General features: G+C 33.5%; 1 long non-coding RNA gene and 1 pseudogene across 1 annotated transcript; one reads left to right on the top strand and one right to left on the bottom strand.

Moving 5' to 3' along the window:
- LOC132115035 (acyl-CoA-binding domain-containing protein 6-like) overlaps positions 1-14784 on the bottom strand; it is a 53675-nt pseudogene that overhangs the window by 24844 nt on the left and 14047 nt on the right.
- Positions 2811-3326, top strand: LOC132115236 (uncharacterized). The gene is made up of 3 exons (XR_009425449.1): positions 2811-2872; positions 2987-3147; positions 3238-3326. It is a non-coding gene; the product is annotated as an uncharacterized LOC132115236 (long non-coding RNA).

Consider the following 14784-nt stretch of genomic DNA (forward strand, 5'->3'; position numbering starts at 1 on the left):
GAACACTGGGGTAATGGCTTCTGAAATTTCAGCTTTGCCATCACAGGAATACATACAATTTTAAAATATACTCAGAAAAAAAACTGTTAGTTTAAACTGTAATAATATTTCACAATATTACTGTTTATATTGATTTTTGATTAAATAGATGCAGCTTTGCTGATCATAAGAGATTTAAAAAAAATAAAACATTTAAACAATCTTACCAACCCTAAACTTTTGACAACCTTATAAAATTCTTCTAGTCACACCAACAAGCCATCACAGTCATTCTGTGTATTTCAGTCCATTCAGGTAGCATTGTCCAATCAGAATAACTCAAAGAGGAATACCTCAAAACAGCCCTCTAATGCCAACACAGAGGGGAATGATGCAGGAAGTAAGAAAGTGAAAAAGAGATTAGTTGAATAAGTACAGTGTTTCAGGATAAAGTGGGGGAAAAAGAGATATAGGAGGAAAAATGGTGAAGATGAGGTGAAATGTAATAGTAAAATGGATTAGACTATGTTTAATGTTTCTGCGGCGTCTGTGGTAGAGACTGTACAGTCGCACCATCTGTGTAGGCTTCAACGGGAGCTGGCATACAGTACATAAACTGTCCACCAGGTCACTAAAAGCTTTCATGTTTTCATACCAGCACAACCCGGCAGCTCCCTGTGGCTGTGCTGGGAATCACCATCACAGCTTTATCTATTACGACTAAATCACTCACAGGAACAACCTTTTTCTCTTTATCTCCCTCTCTCGATTAGTTTCTTTCCCTCTGCTGTCCTGGACAGAAACATTAAACAAATGGGGAAAAATGCACATGCAATTATGATTTATGATGATTGTATGCAGGGAGCGCAAGGGTTTTTTAATGACCCTGGCAGTAGACAGGAGGAGGAGAGAGGGATAGACAGAGGAGTGAATCAATATAACCACACAGCATTCATATGCAAATACGCTTATGATGAGCAGGTGCCATTAATCAGAGCATGTAGAAAATGCAGCCGTATGCAGGATCATAACACCTACAGTCTTACACTGATATATAATACAAGATTTATGAATATCTAGGTTCCTTTACAGCAAAGAAGTTCTTGATTATCTGTTGCATATATTAAACTGAAGATATTCAAGTTGCAAAGATGAAACAGTTGCATGTAAACATCTATGATTATTTATTTATATTATGCAGCATCTTTATTAACATTCAAAAATGAATAAGCTGGTCTAAAATTTAAGGAGGTATTTCTATAAAAGGGTAAAATAAACTTTGAGAAATATGCTCTTAATAACCTGATTCTTTTAAACATTCATAATTTCAGCGTTGAAAATATTAAGAACCATTTCTTGAACACCAAATCAGCATAGTAGAAGGATCACGTTACACTGGAGTAATGGCTGCTAAAAAATTCAGCTTGCCATCGCAATGATAAATTACATTTTAGAATAATATAATAATAATAAAAATACTATTTCACAATATTAATGTTTTTTTAATGGTATAAAATGAATCAATCCAGTTGGAAAGTTTTAAAGTAAGAAGCACCAATTGATATCACAAACTATCAAAGAATTCATCAACATTTTTTATATACTGTACTTACTGATGTTTGTACTGTTTTATCACCAAAAATTATGCAATTTCTTGAAGGATGATGTAATTAACTACCTTAATAGATTAGCAATTAAAACAAGATACTCAAAATGAACATGTTTTTTTATATACATTTTTGATTAGAGAAAGGAAAAAATTAGGGAACAGCTAAAAGAATTCTTAATAAATTGCTGGTGTAATTGCATAACACCTGGGGAAAAATAAATGGCAATATAAACACTCCTATATTTACCTGTGAGATTGTTATTAAAAAAAAAAAAAACACTAGAGAAAATTTAACTTAAAGTAAGTTTCATATATTGAATAACTCATATACCAATATATTGACATATGAAGAGGACGGCATAGTAGGACTTACCCATATTATTGTGCACACAAGGGTACATTCTCGTTCGAGAGCTGTGATAAAGGATCAGGTGGGTGGACCATTCCTAATTGAATCTATCTCACCTCTGTGTGCAGTGTGTTAACCTTGCCAGCCAGTCTGTGTGTGTGAGGGTTTGCCTGTCAGTGCATATCACTCAATCCCAAAATGTCCTTGATAAAAACCTTCTGTAAAGATCAGGTCAATCTTTTCCCCTCACAGTAGCATCTCAAAACACTCAACAGAGGGCATCCATCATACCACAATCAATCTTAAAAATAATGCAGATGGTGGATATAATACCATATTATAAGAGATAGATATGAATCTGAAATCTGATTGGATGGTGTGGATCCACTGTAAAAATACACACTTGTAACTGCACATCAATATTGTATTAATGCAGTGAGTCGATGTGAACAATATCACTCATAGTTTGGATAATAAAATTAATTTTTTAATGGATTAAATTATTGCAATGTTATTTTTTTTAATGAACACTGATACATTTTTAGCATACTACTATTATGCCATTGCATAAAATAAATAAATAATTTTGACTTAGGCCTATTACTTTACTAAATCCTTATTCCTGAGAATAAATATGCACCTAAATTGAAATGATAAACACAGTGACATTATTTGTATGCAGATGTCTTGCCTAAGAGACTTAAATCTGTGCATTAGAATTAAAAAAAAAACACAAATCGAGAGATATAGAAAGGCGTAGAGACATTGTTTCCAAGGAAACACTTGTGGAGGACAGGGCTTTTTAAGTTGGCTGTAATATTCAGAGGGAAATTGATTAGTAGCAGCATGACTGATTGATTTTTTTTTTCTTTTACATTCAATCCTCGAGGCAGAACAGCGTTCACCTCTCTTCTCTCTAATGCACAACGGCATACGTATGTTAATCAGCTGCATAACCAGCACTCACGCCTTCCTACAACAGCATTAAATCATTGTCTGAGGTTTGTTTTTGTTCTTTTGAATTAGTGACTCTCTTTTCCCATTGACAGTCCTTGGGTTTACACAGAACATTTAAAAAGAAGCGCAAATGAAAACAAAACACATCTGTGGAATTCAGTCTGTGTCCGCGTCTCAGTGTCCACCCCAAGGGACGTCTTAGGATCCATTAAGCAATTTCGCATGAGCCAAGAGTGGTGGGGAATTACCATGGGTAAGTCCAGGATCATCAGAGCAGTTCAGAAAGAAATACATAAAATAAATAAATGCATAAACCACTCTAATATGAAAATCAATGTTGCAGGCGCAGCTAAATCGCTGTGGGGGGAAAAACTAATAAACCACAGGGCAAGTTCTGCCCTTGCTGGGAAATATGCTCAATCTCTCTTTCTCTCTCTCTCTCTCTCTTTCCCTCTTTCTCAGCACACAGCTGTGGACAGCTTTAATGTCCTTCACAATTTATGTGGATGGTTTGAAAACAGGAAGAAAACTGTTGAGTGTACGTATTGTGGCAAGGCGGCAGGAAGAGAGAGAAACAGATGGTTCTAGAGAGGCTTTTCATCAGAGGAGTTTAGCTGCCTGCGGCTAGAATGAAACACTTCACTGAGAATGAATTGAACCCACTGATAGCGTCATTTATTTTCATGTGCTTTCTGCATTTTAGCACACGATTCACTGAAGGAATTATGCAAATCAAGAGATGCCGCAAAACTATGTGAGGAATTGCGTGATTTCGGGGAAGGGCATTTTGCTGGCCAGTCTGGAGTACTTTAATGCAGCAATGTGCCAGTGTTTTTGTTCTTTAAGACATTTACATGTGTGATTTCCAGATGCTTTTATACAAAGTGACTTTTCTTGGTATCAAACCCATGACCTTAGTGTTGCTAGTCGAGTCACCTTTATTTAAATAGCGCTTGATCCAATACAAACTGCAATACAAATTCGGCTGCTAGCACCTTGGTGTACTTTTTGAGCTGTATCAAATAAAATAAAAAATAAAATAGTGTTTCACTTATTCACTTACAATGCGATATAAACATGGACCAGTTATAATGTTTCTCTCCATCCAATAATAATCATAATTTGAAAATTGTCGCTGCTACAAACATTCATTAATTTAAACAAAATTGCACTACTCCTTTAAACAATGTTAAAGGAATACTCCACCAAAAAATGGAAAATTCTGTCATCATTTACTTACCCTCACATCATGTCCAAACCTGTATAACATTCTCTCTTCTGTGAAACATAAAAGAAGATATCTTGAAGAATGTTGATAACCAACCAGTTTCGGTTACCAATTTTCTTTAAAATATTTTCTTTTAAGTTCTACAGAAGACAGAAAGGCATGCAGGGTTGGTAACGGCAAAAGGGTGAGTAAATGATGACAGAATATTCATTTTCGGGTAGACTATGCCTTTAAATGTGACAGGCAAAAAGTGTACAATTTTGTGAATAATACACTATAATAATAAAATAAATTCTATAATAAACCTATTTTACATAAAAAGGAGGTGAAAAGAATGACAATTAAGCAAATTGTCTACAGGGTTCTTATAGCTCAAAGAGCAAAGCATAGCACTAGCAACACCAGGGTCACAGGTTGGATTCCCAGGAAATGCATGAACTGATGAAAGCAAATACAATGACAAACATAAAAGTTAATAATTAGCCTGAAATGATTTGCAAAGCATTTGTAAATCACTTGTCTGAAAGGGAAAATGCCGGGGATCCAACATTTATTTATTTATTTATTTATGCATTAAGCAGATGCTTTTATCTTAAGCGACTTACAATGCATTCAGGCTAACAATTTTCTCCTATCATGTGTTTCCTGGGATTCGAACCCCCAACCTTGCGCTTGTTAACGCAATGTTCTACGACTTGAGCTACAGGAACACTAATCATATGCTTGATTAATAATTATGAATAATTATCTCCATTTCCACAAAGCCACTAATATACCTCTAAACATGAAACACCATTTGTTTAAATCTATTTCACCTACTTGAAAAACAAAGTGATAAACAGCACAAAACATGAAAAAAAGCACAAAATATGCAGAGCAGGGACTTCAGGGAACAGTCTCAATATATTGCACAAATACTTTTTTATTAATGTATGTATAATTTATGCCCTGTAGTGCTGCTCTCTGTTTCATATGTTAACCAACAATTACAATTTGTATAGCAAAACTCTTCTGAATGATCCAATTCTGTGACTCTTAGGTGTTCCTGAACCCTCCCACCATTGAGCCCCATTCTCATGCAGCTGGCGAATGGACTCTCCTCGTCAGTCTTATGACAAATTGCCTCGGGGATTTGTTATGACGTGGAGAATGGAACCATTTATTATAGTGGACCTGTGGCAGCAGCAGAAGGACCTGAATGTGTAAAATGTTCTCAACAGGGAATTTTAAACAGTTGCTTGTATTAAGAAACTGTGTAGCGAGAACTTGAGAAACACAGCCATTTTCTTTCAAACCTACCTAATGTGTACATCTTCCAACTACATAATTTAATGCATATTTTTAAAATAAAATTATGCAGCTGGTAACATTTTGTAAAACCCGTCAAACCCTTAAAACTGCTATACTGCACAAACGCAAATGCTTCAATTATCTCTCCATTTCCACAAAGCCACTAATATACCTGTAAACAAACAGCATCCCTTCTCTGTCCCAAACAATTCCTCACAATGAACTACTAGTAGCCCAGGCAGATATTTATCACTATTGATCTACCTGGTCCTCGCCAGGGCCTTTTGTTCTCTCGGCTCCAGGCTCTGACCTCAATTAAGTTATGAATTTCAATCTGATGGACAGAGCGCGTGGCCAGCACAGCCGTGCAAGAAGGGGAGTGGATTAATTAGACACAGTGGCACTGGGATTCACCTCTCCTGCTGGCGGCTCGTGCTGTTTTCATAAGAAAACGCACACAGAGAGAGGAAGAAGAAAGATGAGAGAAAAAAAAGACAGAGAATTAACAATAGAAGAATTAAAAAAAACTGCATTAAACGATGTTTCAGTAAAATCCAGAATACATCTGACTGGCAAAGTGGCAAATGAATTAATACCAAACTGACTACGAAAAAAACTTGCTTGCATTTACAGAACATAATGCACTTTTGAGGCAGCAAAAAATAATATAAATTATTATTAATAAATGACCAATCACAAATCAGTATGCAAACAGACTTAAAGGGACCACTGACACTCCTAATTGAGATTGTAGATAGAGTGGCAATGGTCCACTTGAGAGTTAGGTGACAGTAATGCACTTATAAGTCTGAGATCCGCCATAAAGCAAGAAGAAGAAGAAGACAACGACGCTTCACATGCCTGCTTGAGTACGTGCACAGGAGGACGCACTCAGGAGAGTTCTAACAGTTCGGACATTGCGTGAATCAGAGGTTAAAAATTATATAAATACTGTTCAGTTTATTGCACAGACTGATCGTTTTGTGTCTTTACACATCAATGCATCGTCACAAGCCGCAGGGTTTAATTTGGTTTTGTTTATGTTTTTTTGTTTGTTTTACTGTATGTTTTAGCCGTGATTCCCATCCACTTACATTATATGACTGACAGACTGCAACGGTTTCAGTTTGTGTTCTACTGAAGAAACAAAGTCACCTACATCTTGGATGCCCTGAGGGTAAGCAGATCAAATTTTCATTTTTGGGTAAACTATACTTTTAAGAAGAAAGACCAACTGCAATTTAGCTTGCATAATTTATGGTCCATCACGGTCTGTTTTGAATTCTCAAAAGCATTCTATCAATGTAAGTCAACAGAGAATGCCAATAATGTTTAATATTCAGTCTCAAATTTATTAAAAAGTATAACTTTACAATAAAAAATAAAAAGGCATACTGAAATAGCCATTTTACACCGAGATAAAATTGCTATTTTCACTCCGAAATTGCAAATAAATTTTACAATTACAAAGAAACGGCAAATAACACTGAATTAAAAGTGAATTTTTATAAAGTAGAAAGACTGAAATTATTTTGTAAAATATATCTTTTTGTATCTTTTTATTTATTTATTTTAAACCGTGTTTTGTAGATCATTTCAGCCTTTGACATAAAATGTAGTACACTGTTTGAAATAAATACAAAAATACAACAAGATATGTTTTACAAAATAATTTTGGTCTTTCTACTTCTAAAATTCACTTTTAATTCAGTCTGTTATTTGCCGTTTCTTTGTAATTGTGAAATTTATTAGCAATTTCTAAGTGAAAATTGTTTCTACAAATATTAAAAATATTCTGTCCCAAGTATAAATCTTTCACAATTAATTTAGCTTGAATTGCTTTATGTACAGGCTAAGTTCAAACATTGTTTTGTAGATCATTTCAGCCTTTGACATAAATCTTGGTACAATGTTTAAACTTAGCCTGTACATAAAGCAATTAAGCTGTTCTTAAGCTGCAAATCAGCATATTAAAATGATTTAAACCATCAAAACATATTTGCAAATAAATCCAGTTTATTTCAGATTTCGTATATTTTAAAAAAATAAAGGCATGTCATGACAAAAGGACAATGGTTGTTTTCATTATAGACAACTTCATTGATCAGAACGGGAATAGTAAAGTTTTGATGCATCACGCCACTCGTCTACTCTATAGATGTATACACAAAACACATACTGTATAAACATACATGCACGAACACACATAAACATACATGCACAAACACACATTAACATACATGCACAAACACACATTAACATACATGCACAAACACACATTAACATACATGCACAAACACACACGCAGTGTGGGTTTCATAGTTGTTCTATTTTCTCTGCAGAGCAGTTAAAAACAACAGATGCATGAACTCATGAACACGGATTTTACCAGTACAAATCTAACTCTACCACGCATGAAATACATTCAATGAGCGCGAAAAAAAGAGTCCCCCCAAACTCTCCCATGTGTCCCAGTTCTGTTCAATTATGAGAGAACTGAATATATGTTGGCACTGTGATGTTGTCCAGGTGGCTGTTGACAGGTGGCATATGAGCTAATCTGAGAGAACAAGGGGTCTTTTTGCTCCTATTGTGGTTCCCCTTGATCCAGGATTACACCAAAACACCACGATATTCAAACTACCACACTCTCCAGGACCACCGCATCCATCAGCTGATTAACTGCAATACAATTTTCATTGAAGACGTAATAGCATTTTTTTCCTCCCTTCCCCCTCAATTTCAATCAACAAATTAAAAATATAAACCACTTTTATCTTTATTTAACACTAAGATGAAATCGGATCACAAGACCACAATGTCCTCACCCACAGTTCATGGTTCACCCACTATTAACTGTTGGTCTATTGTAATATTTTTCATTTATAATGTCCTACCTTCAGTCTTGTATAGTATCCAAAAACATTTATTTATAAGAAAATACACTGAAGCTGAGCTATTGGCGTTTTCTTTGTGTGCTTTTCAAATGCAGTCATGGCTCACACTTGAACCTAATGAGTGGCTACGAAGTTTTATATTGCTATCAAATCACACTTCCTGAAAGTAATAACATAGGATAATAATTTTGGCAGGAGCAGTACAATGATTTAACACGGCCATATTTTCTCTCATGCCACCTGAATGCTACTTAATAAATCTGCCCTCAATTATTCTCCTGCTGTAGTCCAGCAATATTCACCTTCTGCTGGTCAGTGCCGCAACACAGAACAGAACTTTGAAGGACATCGGTCGATTCTACATGGCTATTGGGAAACCAGGCCAATTTACACCCAAAGTCAACTAAATATTTTATTTCATACAATACTTGGAAATACAATGCTTGGCTCCAGAATATACATGTATTATATATTTATTTATTTTCACATATTATAAAATTTAAAGTATTTAATAATACAGTTTATTATATGTGACCCTGGACCACAGAACCAGTCATAAGTCGCTGGGGTATATTTGTAACAATAGCCGAAAAACACATTGTATGGGTCAAAATTATCGATTTTTCTTTTATGCCAAAAATCATTAGGATATTAAGTAAAGATCATGTTCCATGAAGATATTTTGTAAATTGTATACTGTAAATATATCAAAACTTAATTTTTGATTAGTAATATGCATTGTTAAGAATTAATTTTGACAACTACAAAGGCAATTTTCTCAATATTTTTTTCCACCCTCAGATTCCAGATTTTCAAATGGTTGCATCTCGGCCAAATATTGTCCGATCCCAACAAAACATACATCAACGGAAAGCTCATTCATTCAGTTTTCAGATAATTTATAAATCTCAATTTCGAAAAATGGACACTTAAGACCAGAGTCACATATATATATATATATATACAGGTTTATATATATATATATATGTGTGTACACAAGAACTTCATGTACACAAGAACTTCATATGATTATATATGCTATACAGTCCTGGTGATAAAATGTCTGTTACATATAATATGACATTATGTTCTCTACTGAAGCTCTAGTGGGGATTTCACATTAGTCTAACTGTTAAAATACAATAATAGAACAGCGTTGATTGTTGTCTAGGACAAGCATTTGCTCTCCACCCACACAATTAAGGTCCACAGCCACCAAAAAATAAATAAATCAAATGATAAAAAAAGAGTAATTTGCAAATGTTCTGATTATATGGGTTGTATAATGCGAACAATTTGGCTGATTACTTCCAATTGATTTGTCTTAGCGAGAATCAGATCAAGCCAGTGACCGCATAACGGTACTTCACCATATTAATTTCCCAATGCAGTATTCAGCCAGTCAGCTTAAAACAAAGCCAAATCTGCCATTATGACCTGTAGAGTTTTTTTTTTATATAAATATAGCTACCTGCTTATAGTGTGTTGCTTAACACCCGCTGAGATACGCTGATACGATATCCCCAAATGATTAAAGTACAGACGCTGCTAAGCTCAGGGATGGAGGATGGCAGTTGATGTGTTCTCTCAGATTAGCGAGGATGAGCGTCTATCAGCTCTGGGATCAACAAGTAAAATATGTACTTCTCCACAAAATATTTAGAAGATCACAGTATTTCGCTCAATTTTGAGATTTGCTGAAAATTACATTTAAGCCTTATTGAATTATCAGGGTTTTAAAAGGGAAATTAACTTTATTTGTATTATTTTGATTAAGATGACAGCAAAGGTAATCTGTAAGTAAAAAATATAGAAAATGAGCATGCACAATTAAATATACATTATCAACTGATAGAATAAAAAAAGAAAAGAAAAAAGAAAACACTCATATTGACCTATAACTAAAATATGGTGCACCCAGAATACACAATATATTTGTCACCATATTAGATCCAGTAAATTAGATCCAGTAAAAGTTAAATTTTAGGACTTTCAAACAAATAAAAATTTAAGAAATTCACTGCATGACATGCAGATTAATTAATCTAATCAATTTAATGAATCTCAGAAGTTTATATATTTGTTTTTTTTTTCATTTCATTGAACTTAAACTCATTACTTGTCTAACAGTAAACAGCAATCCATTTTGCAATTGAATAAAAATGAATAAAAGTATTAATTTCCCTTTTTTTCTTACCCCGAACATTTAAATGGTAGGCGATCACAGTTTCCATAAAAATAATAGGTAGCAAAAACATTGTGTTTTCAACACTGACAATAATAAGAAATGTTTCTTGAGCAATAATAATAAAAAAGCATAAGATACTTATTATAATATAATATTTTTACTGTATTTTTGATCAAATAAATGCAGCCTTGTTGAGCTTAAGAAACTTCTTTCAAAAACATCTTAAATTCACTAAACCTGTGAACCAAAAATATTAATAAAAAAAATGAATGAATGCCTATTTATATTTATAAAATCAGTAACCATACTTTGTTAATATGTCTAATTATTACCATTTTTAAAACCTTAACTGAGATTGAAAAAATGCAAAGGTAATCAAAATGTAAAAATATAGACAATCTGTGTTTAAGGACAAAATGGTGGCCAATTATATATATAGTTATATTGTTTAATATCAGTTATCAGCTATAAAATAAAAATGATCCTATCATCGTTAATCAGCCAGAATGTCTTAATGTATGTTTACAGACTCACCTGGCTATTAATATCAGCATTGTTCTGCAAAAGTAGAGACACCAGGTCTTTGTGGCCCCTGTCACATGCCCAGTGCAGGAGAGCCACAAAAATACTTCATTACATTGAAACTTTACAAAGTAAAAAAAAAAAAACTCATGCTGGATGCAAATACAAAATCTCTGTGCAGACAGTTTCAATTCTTTGATTCAGTTTTGCTACAGACAATGTGCAATAAGTCTTTTACTCAATCTAGGGCATTCGATCCCATAATTCAATCCCTTACTCTGATTTAGGTACAATTATTTAATAAACTCTCTTCCTGGCTTTGACACGAAGCACAGAAATGAGCACCAGCCAAGAGGCGTGTAGATTAGAATATTCAATGACATCCCTTATTTGCAAAGGATCTCTGCAACCCAAAACCATAGACATGTCTACAGACCACACAACCTACGGGTCAACTCCTTCAGATGGATGAATCCTTCTTCACCTCTGACACATTCATTTATTTCTTTTTGTTATGCGGACCTCTATAAAGTTAACTTTACAATAGATTTCTCTCCTCCAGAAAAAATAAATTATGCACAACAATTTATAACTCAGAGCCTTTAGACCCAACTATTTAATGACGCGCTGACAGGATGAGTTCTTCTCTGGCCACCGTGCAGGTGAGAGAGAAGGGCATTGTGGGAGGGAAAGATCATGGGCGCTCCAGAAACAAATTGCAGTGGGACGGGATACTCTTTTGCAGTGATTGATGCGGTTCTGGGGACAAAAAGAGAGCAGACTCTTGATCACCAGTGCCGCCCCCCAGGCCTGAAGCCGCTTGTCCCTATCAAGGCTGCAGAGTTCATTTTTCAGTGAAGGCCAATTAGATAAAGCCAACTCCTTAAGTCGTATTCCATGGCTGAAATTATATTGATCTTCACTGCTGCATTTTAAAATTGATATTTATGAAGAAGTCTGAAGCCTTACACCACACAAGTTTTTTTTCTCTTTTGGAGAGGAGGGTGTCTCCTGGACTGTACTACAATGGCTTTTTGGACATGGTGCCTTGACAATACCCTGGCTTCTAGACCTAGTATTTTTGTATCAACATGTAAATAGAAAAGAACTCCACATGAATATGGTAATTGTTCAGTATCATGGAATATATTAGAGCACCATTGTATTATTATTACATCATTTGTATTATATCACATCATTTACCAAACTACGTTTTTGTCAGACATGTAATTAGAAGAAAAAAATAACAACCTAAATGATAGCGGTTTAAAAATTGTGAGGAGGCTACTGCTACATCTTTTTCAATTTCATGTCATTTTATTATAGCCTGTTTCTGCCTTAAAAATGAAAAAGATAGGCCTAATTGTGAGATTAGGTATAAAATAATAAAAGTTGCCATTATTTATTTTTTTTGCACCTGCAAAGTAAAAAAATCACTAAGTTATAAAGACATCACTACAATAATAATTAGCTCAGTTTGAGGTCAGTATGTTTTTTTAAAAGAAATTATTACTTTTATTCAGCAAGTATCAGATTCCACAAAAGTATTTATATTTTAAATATTTCTTGAGCACCAAATCAGCATATCAGAATAATATCTGGCAGCTGAATCACAGGAATCAATGACATTTAAAATACATTCAAATAGAAAACTGTAGAAAACTGAAGACACTTCAGAGACATTCAAAATACATATAGACCCCAAATCTTTGAACAGTTTTGAGTATGTGTGTGTGTCTGTGTGTGTGTGTGTATATATATATATATAAATATATATATATATATATATATATATATATATATATATATATATATAAATATATATATATATATATATATATATATATATATATATATATATATATATATATATATATATATATATATATATATATATATATACATACATACAGTACAGACCAAAAGTTTGGAAACATTACTATTTTTAATGTTTTTGAAAGAAGTTTCTTTTGCTCATCAAGCCTGCATTTATTTGATCAAAAATACAGAAAAAAATTTAATATTGTGATATATTATTACAATTTTAAATAATTATTTTTAAATTTATTATACTTTAAATTATCATTTATTTCTGTGATGCAAAGCTGCATTTTTAGGATCATTATCACATGATCCTTTAGAAATCATTCTAATATGATGATTCATTATCAAAGTTGGAAACAGTTCTGCTGCTTAATATTTTTTCAGAACATGTGATACTATTTTAGGATACTTTGATGAATAAAAAGTAAAAAAAAAAAAAAAAAAGAAGCTATGTTTTTAAAATATAAATATTTTGTAATAACAATATACACTACTGGTCAGTAATTTGGGGTCAGTAATTTTTTTTCTTTCTTTTTTTTAAAAATAAAATCAATACTTTTATTCAGCAAGGATGTGTTAAATTGATAAAAAGTGATAGTAAAGAAAATATATTATTAGAATATATATTAGAATTTTTTTTTATTTTGAATAAATGCAGTTCTTTTTAACCTTTTATTCATCAAATATATTAGACAGCAGAACTGTTTCCAACACTCATAATAAATCAGAATATTAGAATGATTTCTAAATGATCATGTGATAGACTGGATGTTACATGTGACACTGAAGGCTGGAGTAATGATGCTGAAAATTCAGCTTTGCATCACAGGAATATTTTTTTTTAAGTATATTCAAATAGAAAACTATTATTTTAAGTTGCAATAATATTTCACAATATTACTGTTTTTTCTGTATGTTTGATCAAATAAATGCAGGCGTGATGAGCAGAAGAAACTTTTTCAAAAACATTAAAAATAGTAATGATTCCAAACTTTTGGTCTGTACTGTACATATGAATTCAATTAACTTTTTAATAATGTAGTAATTAAGTATTTTGCTGTAAATAAAGACACATACAGATTGATTTGATATTATTGTTATTGAAACTAATAGAACCTAAATCACTCAGTAATTAAGAAATGCTAACAAGATGTGAATGGAGAAAGGGATAAAATCATCCTAACACAAGGAAAAACCTATATCATCTTCCTCAATTTCCGTCCAACTAAGCGGAAGAGCTCTAGAAACAGTAAAGATGTAGAAATCCCACTGATTACACCTTCCTGTCCTCCGTGAGAGCTCTGGATTAAGTGTGACAGGCATGGACTCTACTGCGGGGCGGTACATTGAGCAGGGCTCAGTGCAGATGAATAGGAAACCTCTTGCTTTACAATGTTCTTGCCAAAGAGGGTGGAGAGCTGGCGGCTCAATTGCCGGTAATTGATGGGGCTTTTCCAGCACAAACAGAGATAGAAAAGGAAAGCTAGAAATTCTTGGGACATTTGCACAAATCAGTTCAGCCCTCTTTTGTTCAGGCGGAGGGCCTCATGACTATCAGAGGCGTGTGTAGACCTGTCGTCCACAAGGCATTTAAGACATTGCCATTACAAGACAGGAAAAACATGACACACAATGCATCTCATAAAGCAGCAGAAAAAACACCTAAATTCACACTGACAGTTGAGATAAAGTTCTTCAGTATAATCAGATATAAATACATGTGTTAGATCGCTGTTGTTTTGAGTGGACATTATCTGATTCAGATATGTTATCTGATTCCTTTATAAAAAACATTATGTGTTTGTATAGTGATGGTATGAGATGGTAATATTACAGTATTCTAAACATCTAATTTGTCAATTTTTACGTTGTGATTTTTACATAGTATTCTAATGTTGGCCATGAATATCATGGTTCTTACCATTACAGTGGGGGCCACAA

This window comes from Carassius carassius, chromosome 34 (assembly GCF_963082965.1).
Source record: "Carassius carassius chromosome 34, fCarCar2.1, whole genome shotgun sequence".
Taxonomy (NCBI): Eukaryota; Metazoa; Chordata; class Actinopteri; order Cypriniformes; family Cyprinidae; genus Carassius; species Carassius carassius.